Source organism: Nomia melanderi, chromosome 3, assembly GCF_051020985.1.
Source record: "Nomia melanderi isolate GNS246 chromosome 3, iyNomMela1, whole genome shotgun sequence".
Lineage (NCBI taxonomy): Eukaryota > Metazoa > Arthropoda > Insecta > Hymenoptera > Halictidae > Nomia > Nomia melanderi.
The window spans coordinates 6568729-6589812 of record NC_135001.1 but is presented as its reverse complement, the minus strand read 5'-3'; the positions used below and the strand labels follow the sequence as shown (position 1 = coordinate 6589812).

Genomic DNA, 21084 nt, shown 5'->3' with positions numbered 1-21084 from the left:
TTAGGCAGTGGAATTGCGTCGGAATTTTGACAATAGCGTTAAAATAATATTCAAAGAAGAATATTATTCAATTGGAATAATTAACAACTTGATTTCATAAATACTATATAACAATAATTTCAGAATACAATATTATTCAATTAGAATAATTAACAACTTTATTTCATAAATACCATATAACAATAATTTCAGAATTCAATGTACAATATATATAATATAATATAATATAATATAATATTAACTTTATACTTAAATAATGATATCAATAATAGTCAACCGTAGTATATTTCAATTAAATCAGTTCGCAATGGTCACTAGCGTTAACAGTCGGTTCCAGGAAATGGTACGTACCCTTAGAGTGTGTTTGTTGATTGACGCTCAGGTGTCGGAGGCGTCCCGGGACGTCTCCCTAGGTGTTAGGCTAATATTGCGCTTGGGTGTATGAATGAGAACCGTGGAGTGATGTGTGTTGGCGAGAATGCCTTTGCATTTTTTTTAAATATAGGGCTAGGTAGGACAGGTAACTTACCTTCTGGTGTGTGTGCTTTAATTATAAGTAGGCAGGGACCGGGGCTGGCTACCACCTTTTCTCTTCGGGTAGGCCCCCCTTTCGCAGTGGTGGTCAGCTACTGGAAAAACTTGTGGAGTTAATTCGAGGCTGGCCCAAACGGAGAATGCCGTTTGCTGCTAGCACCGATTTAAACTCTTCAAGTTTTAGGTTTCTGTGGGCTAGCTTCCGCGGTCGCGGTCGCGTTCGCGATTTCGGTTAGGGCCTCGAAACGTTGCGCAACTTGCTCATTGCACGAACGGTGAACGACAACGATAGGAGTCATTGTCTGTTGATTAACGAGCAAGTGTAGGGTTTCAGATATGTGGCGGACCGCAGAAGAAAAGAAGAGGCTATATGCTGAAGAGGCCCAGACAAATGTCGTTCAAGAGGGCAACTATTAATGACGCTCCATCACGTATGCGATTGGGCGTCATTCTTGTTACTACATTGTCATTGTGCTCACTATTGTATTATCGTCTTAATATTTTTCATTTATTTATTATATGTATATATATATATATATATATATATATATATATATATATATATTAATTTTTATCTTTTATTTATTTACTCTTTATTTTATATTTATATTCATGTATTTCTTATATTTTCTTTTCGTTTCTGATTTATAATTTTTTTTCATTTGTTTCCTAGGGTGGCCTTCTGTCAACCTATTTCTTATGAGGGCAGATCGCGGTTTTCAATTAGTGTTGCGAACAAAATGATTACGGTTTAAGTAATTATACAATTACAGTTTGAATTTTGGTCTCATAAGTGAAGTAGAGTTAACTTTCAATGTATATAAATTTGGAACTACCAGTTATTACATGATTTACTGATTTTCTGAATACAGATATAAATACAACGCCATTGAACAAAACAAATTCTAAATTTAATATTTCAATGAAGTAATTAATGTCTCAAGATTTAAGCCAGATCTCAATCGATTTTAACTCATATTTTAAATTAGTTGAAATAATACAGAATAATTTATTCAGTAACTAAAACGTAGATTTCATATACATAATTATCTCTTAATTGAATATAGTAATGAAATAATTAATCTGCACATATTTAAGTCCTCACAAAATTCATTTTAATCCACGTTATAGCTTAATTAACCAGATTTAGAATGTTGCAATTCTTATATAATTTGAGGTGGTCTGTTAGTCAATGTTCGCTATCAAATAGTTCTACAAAATCGTACGAGGTAGACTGAAACTCAATGTGAAACTTAATCCAACATAAAATAAAATTAATGTATGATAGAACCGACTGCAGAATGGGAAATGCAGCAGTCAAGAAGTAATCGACTCTCGAGCAATTTTGGTCTTGTATCGCGTAACGTATGATTGAAACCAATGCGTAACCAGTACATTCAATTTAATATAGCGGAGAAAACGTATTGGCTCGTTCTCACAGGCGCATGTTATAGCAGTTAGCGCAATACCACGGTGTACGTTGCTACGTTCAATTACCCCGTTCCCACATGTCGCGATTTGCAGTTCCGTCCTGGAACTTGTGTACCGCGCATCGCATGAAAACGGTACCGTTTGCAAAAAGAAGACGTATTAAGTTACGTCACCTGCGACAGTACCGGCACCGAGTTTGTCCATCGTAATTAGATGGGCATCGCGGTGTCGTGCTATTCGCGGAGTCTACACAGTAGAGTCTGGAACGTAGCGGCGTGCAGCCTTAGCCATTTGATGGTGTGTGAGCGTTAAATGCACGGGAACCTGCTAATGCGTTTCACGGCATGCATAGTGTTTTTCGAAGGTACTGGTTCCCTCGCGCCGTTATTAAAGTAGAGTCAGTACCACTTATAGTGGAAGATGAAACACGTGGTGATACCTTGTCGCCCTAAAAAAAAAGACAATGGTGTTGCCACGTTGTCGATTAATTGCTCGGTGAGTTTAATGTGGAATGAGTGTTGCGAAACGCATTTTGCTGTTGGACATGGTGAACACTTGATTTTCGTACAGGTTGTCCGAGAAATTTCGATTGCTATTTTACTATTTAAGGCGAAGTGAATGTTACTAACAATGACCCGAATATTTTCGTAAATGAATGTTGTACTTCATGATGGAATAGCCTGCAGAGGTGTCGCAACGGTGAAACGGTCTCTTGAACAATTGCTTATATCAAACAATTGTTGTTTAATATCGCACAGAATGGATTAAGATTTAATCCTTAACTTTATTAAACACGAAATATAATTCATATATGATAATATCGAGCGTACGTCGAGTAAAGCGAGAATCAGGAAAAATAGTCTAACATATTATACCTGCCAATGCAGAAAACAAATGCTGATTTTAGACTGTAGTGATCTAGTAAAGTTGTGGTGGTTGTTAAATTTCAAACTTTGTCAAATACACAATGAAATTATGTATCGTAGAATAGACTGCAGAATGGGAAATGCAACAGTCCAAAAGTATTCGACTCTCGAGCAATTTCGGTCCTGAATCGCGTACCGTATTATTGAAACCAACGTGGAACCAGTACATTCAATTTAATATAGCGGAGAAAACGTATTGGCTCGTTCTCACAGGCGCATGTTATAGCAGTTAGCGCAATACCACGGTGTACGTTGCTACGTTCAATTACCCCGTTCCCACATGTCGCGATTTGCAGTTCCGTCCTGGAACTTGTGTACCGCGTATCGCATGAAAACGGTACCGTTTGCAAAAAGAAGACGTATTAAGTTACGTCACCTGCGACGGTACCGGCACCGAGTTTGTCCATCGCAATTAGATGGGCATCGACGTGTCGTGCTATTCGCGGAGTCTACACAGTAGAGTCTGGAACGTAGCGGCGTGCAGCCTTAGCCATTTGATGGTGTGTGAGCGTTAAATGCACGGGAACCTGCTAATGCGTTTCACGGCATGCATAGTGTTTTTCGAAGGTACTGGTTCCCTCGCGCCGTTATTAAAGTAGAGTCAGTACCACTTACAGTGGAAGATGAAACACGTGGTGGTATCATGTCGCCCTAAAAAAAAAAAGACAATGGTGTTGCCACGTTGTCGATTAATTGCTCGGTGAGTTTAATGTGGATTGAGTGTTGCGAAACGCATTTTGCTGTTGAACATGGTGGACGTTTGACGTTCATACAAGTTGTATGTGAAATTTTTTTTGCAGTTTTGCTATGAAAGTTGAAATAAATGGTATTAGCAATGACCACAAATTTTCTTAAATGAAAGTTGTACTTTTAAATGTAACAGTCTGTAGTAGAGTCTAGTAAAGTATGATTTTCTTGGAATTGATTTTTTAAAAATTATTCTGTATACAGTTCATCACGAGGTTACTGTAATGTATAATATATGTAATAATCATGAGAGAATTAGTTACTGGAATAAATTTTCTGTAGCTTCAAGTGTTAAGTTTCGATTACTTTTTGAGTTCAAAGTCTCAGTGTGAGAGATCCTAGTTTTGAAACACCAAATTCTGGATTTCTGATATATAATTTTTATACGAGTTTGTTGATTGTTGATACATTACTTTACACTGTTCATTTTGTTAAATGTGCGATTATGAAGCGTGTTGCACTATGTGTTAAGCACGACTGATTGTAAATTGTATATTTTTCATTATTGTTGTGACTTTGAAGTGTCATGTTTTCTGTAGTGTTGCGAAATGTCAATGCCCAACTTTTTGTTGAAAGTATATCTAAACCATAACAGCCAATGGCTAAATATGGAGATTCGTCATAGCCAAATTGGCTGACAATGTTAGGGTACCTTCCATCCATAATCCTCCTAATCCTTCTCCCCATTGTTGCGTATAAAAAAATATAGGTGCCCGGTATTTTCTTGTTTTTATGTATTAATTATTACATAATGTATTAATAATATTTTACATATTAATCATTTTATATATTAGGAAATTAGTGTTGCGATCAATGATGTTTTTTTTTATTTTCTGTAATTCCGGTTTTGTTATTGCTACCTAACGGTTCAACACAGTATCAGTATTTACCACTGAAATATTGCTCGAAAGTAAATTAAATTATAAAAAAGTAAAAGTGGTACTCATAAATGTTGGTATTTAATATTTAAAAGTAGATCTGCTCATTTGTTTCTAGAGTTATGATTTTTAAAATTTTTGAACTGTACTTTTCAACTTCTAGACACTAATTAGAAAATAGTTTTCATGATACTTAGAACCTTGCTCTGAAAAGGCATATGACTCTAATTAGATTCTTCATATTGATAGTTAACTTCTTGAAACCGCTACAAATTCGTTTGTATTTTTCACGATTAAAACATTTAGTTCTCAATACAATAAAATGCAAATACTTCAATTTGAATATCTGAAATTCCTTTGGCGTTCATTATTTGATTTTGAAATAAAATATATAATGTATAATAAATTGCTCATATTAATAATTGAACATAAATGTAAGAAATAGTTACAAGTATGAGTTCAGAATGAAAAGTTAAATGATTTCAATATTTAAATTTATAACAAGCTGTTGAGCTTTTAATTTCAAATATCTATTCCTTTTGATTTTTGCATTGAAATTGAATAAACTAATTGTTTAAATTTGATTGTCCATATCTGGTATATTTATGTGATACCAATTAGTTTCTTTTCAGCTATTAATCAAATAGAAAGTTTTCTGTCGTTTAGGTATTCATTTCTTATGTCAAGGAAAACGTACCAAGGAAACCATGTATCAAGGAGCCAGTGCTAAGATGAAAGTATAAATAAATGTAATAACACGATGGAGAAGGTGTCAATGGTAAGAAGCTAGAAACATATTTTTTATTGAATCTAAGAATGGAATTCGATTTACATTAACATATATATACAATACTATTTAATTCTTTGCGTTTTTGTTTCAGAATAGGCGTTCTAATTAGGAAAGAAATTCTGATGGAAATACAAGAAGGAAATTGAAGTATAATTTAAGTAGGAGACAACTACAATAAAATCGTAGGAGGGAATCAATTATGGTATAAATCAAAAAGAAGAGAGGTATATTATTTAATTGTGTATTATTTTCAGGTGTCTATATTGATTATGTATTATTTTCAGGTATCTATGTTGTTTGTGTATTATTTTCAGGTGTCTGTATCGTTTGTGTATTATTTTCAGGTGTCTGTATCGTTTGTGTATTATTTTCAGGTGTCTGTATCGTTTGTGTATTATTTTCAGGTGTCTGTATCGTTTGTGTATTATTTTCAGGTGTCTGTATCGTTTGTGTATTATTTTCAGGTGTATAACCAATTCAATTCCTTTTTCAGCTAGGTATCATTGTGGGATATCAACAATCAACATGAATATTCAGCCTATACATGTATATATACATGTATACATAGATTACACACATTAGAATGCCATGCATGGTTAGGTAGGGGATTTATTGGGCTTCAGAAGCTCAAAGGTTCATGAACAAAGTTTAGGAATTAATATAATATTGTATATTTTATGTCGGTCTGCTTCTTGTACAATGCATTGTTTCTTTCTTTCAGAGTTGAACTTATTCCATCATTTTTGTCTAATGATATTATTATATTATTTATACTAATGTGAGTACTAATTATATTTATATTGTTACTAATTATATTATTTTGTGTGTACCGAATTTTGTTCCCTTTTCAGCTAGGTAACTTCATGGGACAGCATCAACACAACGCAATACATATGTAAACACGTGTTAAAATACCATGGTTAGGTAGGGAATTTATTGAGCTTTAGGAGCTCAAAGGTTCATGAACATTTGGGAATTAATATTTAAATTTAAATTGAAACATTGAAAGTTGAATAGTTATATTTATGTTAATAATAGGTATTGATATTTAGGATACTATTATATAGTATTATATTAAGTACTATTATAGGTAGGTTAATATTCGGCCGGGTAGGTTCGTGCAAAGCAGCTCCCTCTGTAATGCATTTGATTAGTAAATGTGTTCCACACGGAGATGCTTAATTTTTTTAATTTGTTTATTTGGGGTTTAGTCCAAATTTTTATTCGCATTCCGCTAGGGTGGGCCGATTGCAGAACATGAGGGTGGGCGGGTCTCGTCGCAGCAACCTCCTCGTGGTGAGACCTGGGTCGGAATTTTCCTTGGAATAGGATATTGTCTTTTTCAACATTAATATTCTATACCAAAGATTATGCCGTGCGAATAGCTGCGAATCATGTTTATTCTTTGCACCTAATGGTGATGATTTTCATCTGCTACAAATTAATCAAGTATTGTGTCCTCGCGATTACTTTTTCTCTAGGCTACTTGCATGTTGAAGTGCAGGATTCGGACTGTTATTTAAACTCAGATGATTTCGAAATTTATACTTCCTATGTCATGTGGTTACAGATGTTGCAGTTTATGGGAATTTTTTGTGTTCTTTTCTTTGTATCATTAATAACTCAAATTTTGATTTTTGTTACGATCTAGTATTTGAATTCTAACGACTAATTGACGAGGCGAATCGTTTGTCCAAGCACACACGTTTCATGTTACAGTCTTATATGATTCAACAGTTGGCGATTTAATTTAGATAAAGTACATTAATGCATCGTGGTATTTTGTAGGGCGTCGGTGTTTCAGAACTGTAGGCTAAAAAATATATATTTACGCGCAAGCTGTACCTTAAGACGTTGTAGGGAGCAAACAACCAACCATCGTCCGTTGATAAGCAAGGTCCTTCTTAGCCGTCGGTAAACAAGATTCAAATTTTTTAAATAGCATACTAAGAAGTTCCACCCGCCGCTTACGAGAATAAAAAAATAATAGTTAATTCCAATTCAGAAGAATTCAGTGATTTTTATGCCTGTTTAATTCTATTTAAAATCTTCACCGCGAATCTACGAGGTTATTATAAAGCAAGGGATTAATATAAAGTTCTTTCTACGAGATTATCTATCTGTTAGTAACAATATACATTAAATGATAAGAAATGTAAAGTAGTAGTTTAAATAGTAATCAATAGACTGCGAATTCTTATGCATTTATAGGAAATTTGTGAGTTCAAAGTTAGGAAGACCTACGGTACCTGCGCGTCCGTAATATAGGTTGCGAACGTTGATCGATTATCAAATTCCTTGAATCCATAGTCTGCATTACAATTCATTTAACACTCGTTCCAGTTTAATTTAATATCAATTGAAATTAGTATTCGCCGAAATTGAATAATAAATAAATTTTGAAAATTGATTTCCATGAAATTTGTTGTCATTAATCTGTAAAGTACATACTTCGGAACGTTAACCCATTGCATTCCGAATTTCTTTTGTATTTTTGCCTTGATGACTTTGTGTTATTACGACAATATTTTATTCGAAATGTATTTTAAAAAATGATTAGTTTGTAGACAACATTATAAACGATTTTTCTTACTAATAATATTGAAAATAACAATAATATAATCTATTTTAAAAGTATCTTGACACAGAATTACATCTGTGAAAAAAACTAATGTCCAGTCACATTCAACGTAGGAGTGCAACGGGTTAATATACCATCTAACAATTCTCTTCGACGGTCTTGGTTGAATTGGTAGTACAGAAAGGCAGTGCTACTGGAGATTCCCATTGCCACTGTGCCATCACGTTAGTCATCGCATCTTGGACGGTCGGTACATGTCGAATCTATCCTAGCTGTCGCCAGAGATTTTCTCCTGTTGAGCAAAGATGATCATTTTCTCACAGGATATGATCAATACTAGTTTACCTTCCAATAGCATAACAGAGAGCTACGTTAACGACATCAGCGTTAACTCATCGTCAGGTTGCTCCCGCTATCTGGTGTAGATTCCTGCGAAACGTGGTCACGCGGAGAAGAGGCTCCCCACTCTCAATCCTTTGGCAGTCACCAAAGCGCGGGCTAAGGTTCAAGTTGCATTTTAGATGCGAACGAATGCACATCGTTTTCGGTTTGTGGTCATGAGCTGCGTTTCGTGAAACTCGAACACCTGTTCCGGAGATTAGATTCAGTTGTGACCGTTGTGATCCATCGCGGTGGACCCGTGACGATCGTGAATCCGGTAAGTTTCGCTTTTCGTTGTTAACGTCGAATCGCAATGTCGCGCGTGCTGAGAGTAGTGACACTTGACAAGACAGGTACACTGACACTCGTCGCGAGTCAACGTATCGTCATCCTCGAGAAAGATTCGTCTCCCGTTGTTCTCCGTTTAGTGTCACGCAACAATGTTTCATTGGTTGTGGTACTTCCTGTCCCGCTCGCCGCGTAATATTGGCACGCTTTCGGTGAACGCACCGCCCCGTTAAATTGCACGTGGAATTGAAACACGGAGGCGAAGTACATCCGGCATTATGTGATTGTTCCAAAGGAGGGCGAATCATGTAATTCGTATTAACGTGCACTTTCCTCGGAGACAACGGAAATTAGACCAATGACACGCGGTCGAGCGTCATCGGGCGGCTCGTACCGCGTGTCGACGCGTTCGTCAACCTTCTAGATCCGTTCCTCTTTTTACGGTCCATCGAAATTTTAACCTGTTTCTGACATATTGTTCGTTATAAGAGCGATCCATTAGCGCAATCTCGATAACAGTACTTTTTGTAGGAGATTTATTTAATTTGATGTTGACTTGGATTTTTATTTATTTTTTATTTTAATTTGTTTTTGTGGTTTTTGTGTTCATTTGCGTTTTGTCGTCGTTTCCCTATTGTATGTTACTGGCAGGAGTATTCTCGGTTTACTTTAAATAGCTTTCTTTATTTATGATCAGCTCCATTGTTTTAGATATAATATTTGTTGTTATTCAATCGAATTGAGTTAATGTATTTTCGAAATTTTTGTGCGATTTTGACCGTTTTAACGAGCGAATAATATTTGTCAGGGTATTGGAAGGTGAACAGAGTAGAACAAGTAGAATGTTTTAAATAAATTAGTTTCAAAGATAATTTTCTAACAAAACTACTGTAATTACCAGCTACGTTGTAATATCCGCGTAGCATCTGTCTAGCGTTAAACACGTACATTTTTCATCAATAAATAAACATGTGACGTTTTCTGTAATTAGCAAAGACCGCTGGTATTTCAACTTTTAGATACTCAAATGCTTAACGGATTCGCTACCAGCGTTACATATTTCGCATATAGAAAAGTAAATTATTTTAACGTGTGTTTGCCATTAAAATCGTAACGAATGATGTAGCATGTAAGGAATTGATAAGATTTCTTTTTTAGACCTTATTTGCATCTCATAAACACAACATGTTGTATTTACTGAACTTCCTTTTATTTACTTTAATAAAATATTATAAATATGCAGACTGCCACGCAGAAAAATGCTGATAGTGAACATATTATCCTTACAAGTAATACGGTTCAAATTATTCAGTTTTCAATTTTCCTCGCCCCATTTTCAATATTAATTAACCATTCGTTAATGCAGTTACACGTAACCAATTAAAACAATCAAGTCATCCCATAATTAATGTCATCTGTATTCAACCATTAATAGAAAATCTCAGAAATTCTAACATCACCAATGAAAAAAAGAAACATAAGTATTAATGTTTTGCACTAGATGCTATCATAAAATACATCACCTATGGTAACATACACCTATAAACAACACACATCCCCGTGCAACAAAGAATACATATTCCCCATCCACAAATAAAAGTAAATGTCTAAAACGGAAACGATGAAAGCACGATCTTCGAGAATCGCGTACGGTGCACCACTGGGACCGAACGAGATCCCCTAATAGTCAGCGTATTTAATTATCCCCGAAAACAGTGGGCATTTCGCGGCAGATTATCGCCTGTACAAAGTAATAAATTGACGCGCGCACCCGGCACTCGGGACAAGCGTGGATCTCGCGGCGGTCACGTATCCGCCGTTAGCTCGCTACTCCTGCATGTAGACGGCCGCGCGGACGCTCGTTAAAAAGGATTAATATAAACGATTACGTTATCAAACGGGGCCCGGGGTGTGAAAGGTATTACGCGGCGCGGCGCAACGACACAATGTCGGCTGGCGAGAAGTTCGCGGCGGCTTTATCCGGCCGCGTTATCTTGCCCCGGCCAAATTGTTTTAGCGACGAAAAGTTCGCCGGAAGTTCGCTCAAGGGGGGCCGGCAACGCGTTAACTGCTCTCTCGCGGAGCGAGGCTCACGGCCGCGCGCGAGTATGGCCCCGGCCGCATTAATGGCGCGCAAACCTCGGTAAAGTTTCCATGGCGTGCTAGAGATGCGCTGGAAAAATTAACGCGGATGTACGCGATTCGCGAAGATCGTGGTTGCCATGCTTTCATCGCAGTGAATGTGAGGTCTTTAGTTATTCTTGGGAGATGTGTTACCTATTTAACAGATTGAATTGTTACGTGAATCTTGAGCGTTTTGTGTATTGCTTATTCTTTCGTAGAAAAGGTAAATGAAAGCACTTCTTATTTGCTTGGTATTTACTACAATTCTTACGTTACATTATCGTCTGATTACTTTTATTAGTTATTAGATATTATTTCTCGTCAATCATCGTATGTATTGTTGTTGCTTTTACATAATAGGGAAACGTTGGTCATCAATGACGGCAAGTCAGTGTATCAATTCTTACGGTTGAAAGCGAAGAATAGAAGACGAGATGTAATTCGCAATGAAATACAAAGGGAGCCTAAGGATACCTTCATTCTCCGGAAAGAATAAGTTAATTTTAATAATCTTAGGAAATTCCTGTTTCATGATATTTTCAGTCGATAAAAGTAGAAAACAGATAAATAGTTTTGCAAAGTGCTCATTAAGAGATAATCTTCGTCATTAGCGGACATCGTGACATAATAAAAAATCACGGGACACACACCTCAACAGGGGGAAGCGCGAGAATATCCCACGCGTAATCCGGTGCATCCGCGAGGAACCCATAGCGCCCAGCCCCGATCTGTATAACCCGTGGCCGGCATCGGCATTAAATTACCATTCAAATTGATTCGCGTTTCGACCGTCATATAACCGGCCGCATTACCCGCCGTTGGCCCGGCGATTTATTTGGAAATCGTAACAATGCCCATTTTCATTAAAGGCCGGCCCTCCCCGTCCCAACCGAGTAAGGCCGCGTCAATGGGGGACAGCGGTAAAGGCTCACCTATGGGGGAAATATGGTTTCGTTACACCGCGACCTGTTCGAGCGCTGTTCGACGACTGTTATCGAGCGCAACGTTTCTGAACAATATATATTCAATTGGCTTTCATAGTGGCCGCACGCGGAATGGATTCCGGCGTGTTTGCAATAGCGCTGGGAAGCCCGATACCAGACGCTGCGAGGAACGTCGCCGCTACTCGTGATACGATGTACCTGATAGAGCTTCGTAGAGTTGCAGAATTTTGGGGAAATATTTTCCTTTTCTGACCTATATTCGTCCCTGCCGAAGGAGTGACGGTACTCTTTGGGGTTGGTGGAGAGGTTGTTTCATCGTATCGCCGGAAATTCGGATAGGATCGAGGGTTTGATAGTGAGAATATTTCCCGAGTTCTGAGAGTAATGTTCTGTGTTTAATAGAGCTTTTAATTGTTTGTATATAATAGAGTTTGGAAACAATCGAGGAGCTATTGTATATCACTTTCGTTTTTTTTTGATGAACCATTACATTAATCTCTTGTATGGTTTCTTCAGTAATCATACCTGATGAGGATGTGTCATTAATAATTTTCTCATTAATAATTTCGGTAGAAGAAATCAAATTCTAGAGTGGACTGAATTCAAATATTAATATTCACGAAAACATGTTTCACAAGGTGTTGCAAAATCTAGACAATACCAATATAAAGAGGAGAATTCCAGCGCGATAACATCCAATGAACCTTGTCAATATTCTACAGCAAATGTTCGGAATTAAACCGAGCGGTGTATTTATCAAAGGGAACAGGGGTTGAAAATTGCAACTATCGTTCCGATAAAATATCGATTTCCTCGTGTAAAGACAAGCTGTTTATTATTTAAACGGATTAAAGTCGGATAGGTCATTCGGCGGTTACTGCCGGAGAAAAACGCCGTCGTCGTTCTCACAGTTCCGTTGTCATGACAGTGACGAGCGAATGGTTAAAAGGCTCGCCGGCCACGCGGCGATTTATGCACGACCGATCATGAACGGTGCGTTAGCATTCGTCGCGGCTTCACGTAAATCGCAAGCGCACGCGCGCGCGGATTCCTGACGATTTAATTACACGTGTTCCCGAGACTGTGCGCCTCCTTTTTCCTTTCATTTTCCCCTTTAGCGCGCATGAATTAAAAACTGCCGCCCCTGTCTCCCGGCGCCGCGCTAATCTCGTAACGCGCCCGTGACGCGCGTGTGTTTGCATGAGAACGAGATGAAAGCTCCCCACGCAGCGATGAGAAACCCGCGCAGCGAAAATCGGAAGCGTTGATACACTTTGCTCTAATTTCTTCTGCGACGGTGTGTTGGATTACGCCGCCGTGACTCTTGACGCATGGTTAATTTAGAATTCTATGGAACTTATTCTTCGCGCTCTGCCACTGGAATTACCGAGTCGAATTGGTAAATTTGTATCTTTTTTCTGTAGAAGTTAATAGAAGCGCAGCCATTGGGATTTCGGATTGACATGTATTTTAGTTTGTAGTAACTGTGATGTTTCCAGTGAATGAAGGCGTTAGGAATAAGATATTTTGATCTATCTGGTTATTCTAATATAGATATTGATGTTTTCGCGTTTTTAATTAACTCGAAGGGAAAAAACAGTTGGGAATTGTACATTATAACCTAATTCCATTGAAATTTTCTCAACTTCTTCTCGCCAGATTATTAATAACACAGTAATTAAGTTCACGTTAATCAGCCTGATCAACGGGAAAATCGTAAGACAAGTTCAACGTAACGTCCCTTGTGATCTCGCGTTGAACCGATGCAGAGGAATTAAGTTCCTCATAAAACGTATCAATGAAGTAACTTTTATAAGCCTGACCAAGAGGAAGATCGCAAGATAAGGGGTTATACCGCGTTTCTCTAGTAATCCCACGCTTGATTGGCACAAGAAAATCATGCTCCTTCTCACAACGGATCGATAATGCGCATAAATCAGCGTAACGGAAACTACTTTTAGTACATCCTCTTGAAGGATTCCGCAACTCGAGGAATATTTTTTTCCTATCTTCCCCCACCCCGTCCGATGTACTTTACACTCTATCGTCTTTACGTCGTTTCATCGCGCCGGGCGCGTATTTCCCCTTTATCTCCGATATCTATCTCCGTGACGATTCTTGCGGGCACTGTCTCGTCATAAAAGAGTTTCTCACGTCTGCCACGTCGAATTGCATCGACGTGTCTCGTCTCCTTATCCGTCGCTGCACAATAGGAAGACGAAGAGCTGGAAGACTGAAGAATTAGTCGGCCGGGAAGGGCGAAACAAGTGGCTTTTCGGGCGACGCACTTCCCAGCCTTGCATTTTCGCGGCCTAACGAGATTTCAACGGCCACTTTAGGATGCCGCGGAAATCCTTTCAACGACCCGGTGCGCATTGTTGTGCAGCACTGTTGAGTCCTCGCGTTTTTTTATTCGCGGCTTCGATTTGTTCGTTCCGTGTTTCCCAAGACGCAGAACCGTCTATCAACCCTTTGACGAAGATTTTTGAAAATATCAAACCCCTTTCTTAGAAGAAGCTATATTATGCAAACTTTTGAATACTACAAAAGTTGATTCTACTTTTTGTTAATTTTCCTACATAGATGTTCATTCAGCCTAATGCTATCATCATCTCAAAATAGTTCCTCCGATGACACATTTCCTCCCTGTCTAATATTTCAAATATTTTACAAATTCCAATATATTTCATCTGAAACCATACATTGACAATTACACGATACCCTCCGAGCAGAAAAAAATCATTAAAAGGAATATAGCAAGCAGAACGCGGCAATCTCCGCGCGAGGGTTGAACTGTAAAAAAAAGAACCACACCCACGCAATTAAAATCATCGTTAAATCCCGCCGCCAACAGACGAGTACCGGGCAAGAAGATTTGTTGCCCCGAATATTTGACTGTACCCTCCCCGCAGTTAAATTGCGATCCACTCCCTCCGCGAAAGTCCGAAAGTCTTATCCTCTCACACACACCCCTCCCCATTACTTCTCCATCGGTTTCATATCAACCCCATCTTCAAAAATGATTCCACGGCCGGCCTTTGAAATTGCTGGGGCATGAGCGCGCACATTTATTTGCGCTCCACGCTCGGGCGGCCCTTATTCCCTAACGAGGGCGGATATCTTCTTGCCATATCTCGATCGGGTTGAAATCGGGCCATGATGGGAAACAACAAAGATAAAACGGGGAACAAAGGGGCAGACGGAATTGGAAAAACGTGTGGTCTTAAGCGATTCTCCCCCGAGACGCCGCGTCCGCCATTTTAATGGGACGCTTTTCGACCAACAGGTCTTCTCTTCCTTTTTTCCTCGTCGCAATTTTTTCCTTTTTTCCTTTGGCGTTCTTTTCGTTATACCCTTTTTCTAATTGCTCCACGGAGAACGCGACGGCCGGACAGTTAATGGAATCTTACAATGAAACCGAGCGCCGGAAAGTTTCCGCTGGAACCTTTTTTTCGCCCGTAATCACGGTCTCTCGCTGAGCGTGATCGAATAAACTGGCCCACTCACGAGAATATCTAGCGCAACTCTCATATTTTGGCCGAACTCCGCTAGATTTCGAGAGGAAAGAGGCAAGAGGTAACATCAACTGGTGACGCTCGGCCCGGTAGTTATGGCTACAGTGACGCCTCAGTTTCGGCACATCCTTGTTATTGGCCGAGTCGCGCAACATAGAACGTAAGCAAAACGGAATGCGGTGAAATGAGACGTATGAATATTTGCGTCGCATTTCGTTTCTGCGCGGCACACTGCAGCCGCCTGCGGACAAGGCTCCGAAATTCGATTATTCGTGTAATGAAATTTGAAAGTTACCAATGCGTTGCTAAGTAGTCCCTGCTATACAAAATGGTTTTCATTTCAAAAATTAAAATATTGTGCAAATAAATTCCGTTTCTTTATTTATATAACGTTGGAATCGAAACGCGAAATATCCATTGTCATTGAAAAAACTTCGTAATATTCCCATAATGTAAACAAAATACAACCACCATATTTTTAGCTGTATACCTTACAACCTATATCTGAAGTATTGTTTTGTATCACTCATATTTTTTAAGTTATTGAGTTTTTTTCTGAGAACGGGTGTTTGGCCTCATTTTGTGGCGGTGGCATTTCATGTTTACTGAATTCTGGGGACACGGAGGCTCGGCTACTGTTTCCTGAAAGGATCGAGGTGGAGCATGCGAACGATCCCCTTGTCTCTCTCCCCTCAAAACTTGTGGATGCTGGCCAAGACATGAGAGCTGCACTGTATTTGTACGGCAATGTACGACGGAAACTTTGTTGAAAACTGCGAGATGTCTGACCACTTTCATCGGTGGCGCGGTTATTTGCCGCCGACCCGTTGTTCCATGGCCTGTCTTCGTCTTTTCGAATTCACCGCGACCGCGAGCGTTCACTCGGAAGTGAACTTCGAACACGTGGACACTCTTACCCGCGCTTTCTGCTGTGTTCGTGGATACTCTGCAGCGGAATTGAATGGATAGGATTGCGCTGTCGGAGGAAAGTTCGTAACACGGTGATTTTTCGTGATTCGTTTCTCGTTTCTTTTCAGTTCTTGTGGATTACGCGTTCGTTGACAAATTTTGGAAGTTGATTCGTGTAAATTGGTATTGTTGCTATTGTTGGTTCATTTTTGCTTGGTTTGGGGTGTTTTGTAAATGGTACAGCGTGAACAAAATTAAGTGGCTATTCTTTTTTGGATAGTATTACAATTCTTACTGTTTTAAAATGTAAGGTCTTCAAATTTTATAGTATTGAAGTATTAAATTGTCTGTTTTCAGTTTCTGTATATTTGAAATTTTGTATCGGATTTCAGTCGATATTAATGAAGCGGCTATTAATGCTCCAAATTTTAGAATTTCATTAAAATGCTTAGCGGAACTACGTTTTCTGACGATTTACAATATTAATGGAAGTGCACGATAAGATGGAACGTTTAATGGAAAGTATTTCTAAATGTCTGCGGGCAGGCATTAAGTCTAATGGAGTGGACATAACATATTAATGGTAAATGAAAAGGGGTTACTATGAAAGGAAGGAAATGTTCGCTTAATCTTGTCTACGATGTTTCCTATCTATATAATTAGCAATTACCTTTATTACAAATAATTCATATTATTGTATATAGCTGTTAAGTTAAGTCAACGAATTACTAACTTGTCTCGAACTAAGAAATTTGTTCCATTAATTTTACCACCAACTTCATTCATTCACGAAACTATTTTGTTCGACGAAAACGAAGCCAGTCAATTTATACATTGTTCATTCAGTCTCCAATTTCAAAACTCGCATTTTTATCTCCTTCGCATCACGCAACCCTTTACGCATCGTTTCCACATCGCTTGTTCCACTCGAAAACAAAACAACCAAGTCCGTTCTCTTCTCTTCCAATTATTCCATTAACCCACTCAAGTTCCATGCGAAATATTGCTGCGAACCTTTCGCTGGAAACATCCCCAACGATCGAGCAACGGTTACCGCGTCCTCGTCAAACGCAGTGAACATCGATCCCGTCGTTCCGTTTAATTCCGAAATAACGCCGGGACTGGGGCAAATCAAGCCGCTTCATTATTCCGATGCCGAGGTTTTACATCGCCGCCATTGTTTGCACTTTACACCGTTTTTCATTGTCAAAGGGGAGCTCCGTCGGCTCTCGTTGTCCGCTCCTACGCTTTTCATTAACCGTCCCGAATCGGTGAGCTTGGTTCGACGGGCACCGGGAAAAACAGAAAAAAAAATACACAGAAAATCTATTTCGCGATATGTCGTCGTGTCGGACGAATAAATCGAGGGACCGGCGCAAATATTTTTTTTTATTAGCGGCACGATCGTGATATCGGGGTTACGCCGATGAAAGGCGCAGGTTTAAACATGAAAAACGGTTGACCGGCGAACCATTGAACCGGGGACGTGGTTTTTTCCCCGTGGAGGCTCCCTACGGCTCTTTCTTCGGCGATGGGGCCGATGAAATCGTTCGAGAGAACGGGCACAGGGAACACCGGGCCTGTGTCGGCCCGCCATTCCGAGTCCGCGCGGATTCATCGAGCCGGTATCGCAACACGCCGCTGCCGCGGTTGTTGTTTCCATGACTGACGCGGTACAACCGGCGAATTAATCCCATGGCAAAGTGCCCGGCGCCATAAAACGGAACAACCGACGGCCGACAAATGGCTGGAAACGGTCTAAACGCTTGTCAATCGGTCGCTTTACGAACGAGACGCTGCGGGAATTGACGAGCGGTCACATTGCAAACGCCGTTTCAGTCGTTGACGGTTGATCAACAGTTCTTTAAGCATTGCTGATCGGCTTCTTAATCTTTCTATCATGATCGCGAGGAAGTTGCTTGGTTTTTCGGAGATTAATCTGCAACTGAGATTAATCTTTAGGGGGTAAGTTGTTTTTATTTTTCCGAGCTTTTTGGTAATAGTAGCATTATATACATTTTTCTAAGTTGTTACGGGTTAATAGTGCTTTCTACAGTTTCCTAAATTTTTGTGATTAATATTACTGTTTTACGGCAAAGCTTTTTAAATTTTCTAGGATTCACAGCGCCGTCTAATTTTTCCAAATTTGCTAGGGTTAATGACATTTTTTAAATATAGATATTTAATTTAAATTTTCCAGGCACGCGAATTCATATATTTCTGGCGGAAAATCTGCATTTCAGGATGAGATGCGACTGGAACGAATTTGAAAACGATTATTGAAGCAGAAACTGAGACGATTATTATGTTAATGTATTTTTAATTTTCACTTATAGATTGAAGCGGCACATTGCGAGCGTACACGCGCATTGATCCACAGGTTCATTAATTTTCGATCCCCTCTAGTCCGAGAACGGGGCCACGACTTTATCGCATTTCGCAAATTCGAAAACCGGCGGAATAATAGAATACCGTGATCTGATTTTCGATGCTCACCGGAATTAGCGTTTCGCGTGCCAATAATTTGGCCGCGCGGTGACCACCCATTCGGCCGGATCCCTATAGATTGTTTAATAATGGTTTTCTATCAATTCCGTTGATCGTAAATCGCGAATGCGGCTTTACGCAACGTACCGCCTGTTTCGCATTCTGTCGAGGGTTTACGGTCAATTGTCTGTTTGAAAACCTTACTACCGGACGATCGAACGATACTGGGTGAAACTTTAACAACGATCTGTTAACTTCCATCGTTACCACATTGTGTATGTTGGTTACCAAACGAAATTGCTGTTTGCGTAACGTTTAGATTTCATTCAAAAGCTATTGTCTATATTTTAATGTTGAAACAACTATGACTTATACTCCACAAAAGATGTCCACCGAATAAATATTAAATTCTGAAACATTTAAAATATGAAATTAAATTTCTCAATATTTAAACTTAGAAACCTCATTTTTAAAGATTTATGTTTGTATACTGAATTTTGAAATATTGGAAATTTGAAATTTGGAATTAAATTTTTTAATATTTCATGTTGCAAGTTCAGTTCTGATATACCTCAGATTTAAAACTGTAAGAGTATGTGCAATACACTCAGAGACAATGTATTTTTATGTAAACATTGCCAGTCCGTTTTCACACAAATCAGAGGGGAAAAAAAAACATTTGATTTCGCTTAAGAGATTCATAAATCCCTCGCTTTGCAGTAGTACCATGCTCTCGGAGATGTAAATGACGATTTCAATCTGAATTTAATAAACATGAATGTCGTTCGTTCCTTTCCTCCAACATATAATCTCCGGATTAAAGAATAAATTAATCCGAACAATCGCGGGGAATGCGATGCGAATCGCGTCGCTGGCGGGACATATTAAAAACAGAAACCTTATTAACTTATAAAAGTACCCGTTTCAATGAACATTGAATCCCTCCGTTCAGTGCGAGGCGCATTAACGCCACGGAGTAGTCCACCGTTAAGCTCAAAGAAGAGCGATAATCCCCTTGAATCGAATATCTCGGAATAAGAACACCGATAAAATAAAGACAGCCTGATAAGCGATGCCGTTCCGGTTGGCTGTGCCACCGCTCGGCTTTCTTTAAGTTTCATTATCTTCTTGCTCCACTAGTTTTTTGCCCCGCGATGGAAAGCGGGAAATAATGCGCGGAACGATCCGCAAAAAGGAGTATTCGAGAGGAGGAAGCGGACCCGATAAAATATCGTCCGGTTCAGTATCCAAAGGGGTGGGCCGAGATGTAAGAAGGTGTATATATGTATTATTTCGCGAGAACAGGAGGGGAGAGGAAGAGAGAGAGAAAGTATATAGAAAGGGTGAGAGAGAAAGAAGGGTTGGCTGCAACAAGTATAAAACAGGGGGCGAAACAACTTGCGCTCGCATTCTGGATTAAACGTTCACCGGGCCAGCCAACGAAGTCTTTCTCTTTCTCTCTCCTTAGTTTCCCTGTTTCTCTCTTCCTCTCTTTTTGTTTCTATTTTCCATCTTTCTCTCTCTATTTCCCTCATTTCTCTCTCTGTTTTACCACTTTCTCCCTTCTATTATCACTTTTTCCACTCTGTCTCTCTCTAGTTTCCCTTTTTCCTTTTCTACGTCTCCATCACCTATCCTCTCCGAATTCTCTCTCCTTCTATTTTCCTCCACCCATTTTCCCTATTTCTCTCTTTTATTCCTCTTTTCCTCATTTCCTTCTAATTACTTATTTTTGTCCTTTTCTCCCCGTGTTTTCTCTTTCCCTCTCGCAAACCTATCTTCCAACGGAGGCACCGTGTGTTCTAACTTTGACGTCCTCCTAATCCCTTTGAAAGAGTGGCCGGCCGGTACAATGAAGCGTTTAACGAACGTTTAAAATATACAGGGGCGGCGGCGGGGTCCACGATTAGCATTCGCGAACGAAGTCGCCGTCTTAATTAGGTTCGCCTTGTCGTCGGTGTCGCGGCCCCGGACATTTTCATTGTCCCGATCCCCTCGCAGGAAAGAATGAGGTGTAAAAACCGGCCAGACACGTCGTTCTTCTCGCCCTACGGTTCCTGGATCTTGCTCTCCCCGTCCCTTCAACTTTCCCGACCTCACCGCACCCTTCGACCTGTAATCCTTCGGCGCGCGACACGTTCGGTCTCCTTCGTTTCTCGCCGCGGTCGGATCGCGTTTGTATCAATCAACTCCCCGACGTGAAAAATGATTTTGACCCCGACGCGCAGCGATTTAACCCTTTGTACTCTGACGCAGCGGAATCGTGAAGTTTGATGTTCGACATTAGATTCTGTGTGACATACTAATGTATAAAATGTTGTATAATCTATTCTTTGATTCGTGTGCGACTTCGATACTTTAGTGGACGATTAGAAAATGGTAAATGTTTGCAGTGATACAGTTTATCAGTACAAAAGGTTAACACTCTGATGCTTTTCTTTGTTCTTTCTCGATCCAATGTGGTTCTTTCAGTGCCGTCACGTTTTTTTCTGAATTTTTCTGTTCCACCATGCGCCGATTGTTTCAAAGGTACCTTTGAAATCGGTAGG

The 21084-nt window shown here is 39.4% G+C and overlaps 1 protein-coding gene across 2 annotated transcripts in view; it reads left to right on the top strand.

Moving 5' to 3' along the window:
* The first annotated feature begins 8334 nt into the window (after nt 1-8334).
* Con (leucine rich repeat protein connectin) overlaps nt 8335-21084 on the top strand; it is a 358673-nt gene continuing 345923 nt past the window's right edge. Inside the window, exon 1 of one of the 2 annotated variants that reach the window (XM_031987854.2) lies at nt 8335-8545. The gene's annotated coding sequence lies outside the window, so the exon portion shown is untranslated. The remainder of the gene's footprint in view (nt 8546-21084) is intronic. The other variant, XM_031987823.2, reaches the window with a different exon arrangement.